This window comes from Sinocyclocheilus rhinocerous, unplaced genomic scaffold, assembly GCF_001515625.1.
Source record: "Sinocyclocheilus rhinocerous isolate Xijiao unplaced genomic scaffold, SAMN03320098_v1.1 C35730323, whole genome shotgun sequence".
Lineage (NCBI taxonomy): Eukaryota > Metazoa > Chordata > Actinopteri > Cypriniformes > Cyprinidae > Sinocyclocheilus > Sinocyclocheilus rhinocerous.
The window spans coordinates 1-603 of record NW_015761541.1 but is presented as its reverse complement, the minus strand read 5'-3'; the positions used below and the strand labels follow the sequence as shown (position 1 = coordinate 603).

The 603-nt window shown below is 42.6% G+C and overlaps 1 long non-coding RNA gene across 1 annotated transcript; it reads left to right on the top strand.

Moving 5' to 3' along the window:
• Window positions 1–6: 6 nt before the first annotated feature.
• LOC107735063 (uncharacterized) lies at window positions 7–406 on the top strand. The gene is made up of 2 exons (XR_001639275.1): window positions 7–149; window positions 310–406. It is a non-coding gene; the product is annotated as an uncharacterized LOC107735063 (long non-coding RNA).
• The last annotated feature ends 197 nt before the right edge of the window (window positions 407–603 follow it).

Genomic DNA, 603 nt, shown 5'->3' with positions numbered 1-603 from the left:
CAGTTGCAGCCAAACAGGGAGAATCGGACCCTGAGAGGAAGGAGACGCGACAGAAAGTGGACGATGACAGGAAACACGAGATTGAGGCGGCTATCGTTCGGATCATGAAGTCCAGAAAGAAGATGCAGCACAATGTTCTAGTAGCAGAGGTGTGGAGACTGTTTGTGGAAATAGTTTAAATATCCAAAAAATGTTCAGCCACGCTTGAACATGTTATTTGAGAATAACAGTGTGATGTAATCTCTTTCCTGTTTCTTTGAACAATTGTTTATAGAACTTCAGTTTGATCCTGTGTGTTTTTGCCTTTAGGTAACCCAGCAGCTGAAGGTGCGATTCCTTCCCAGTCCTGTGGTCATTAAAAAGCGTATTGAAGGACTTATCGAGAGAGAATACTTGGCAAGAACACCAGAAGATCGCAAAGTGTACACATACGTAGCATGAACAAGGAGCGCAATTAAATCTGGCATGAGAGAGCGAGTGAGAGTGCGAGTGAGCGAGCGAGTATTGTTTTGGGACTTTGTTACACACCTCACATGGGATGTTATTTTATTTTATGCATTTTTTGCCTTTGTTGTCATTCGTACTGGGAATAAACTGAGAAGA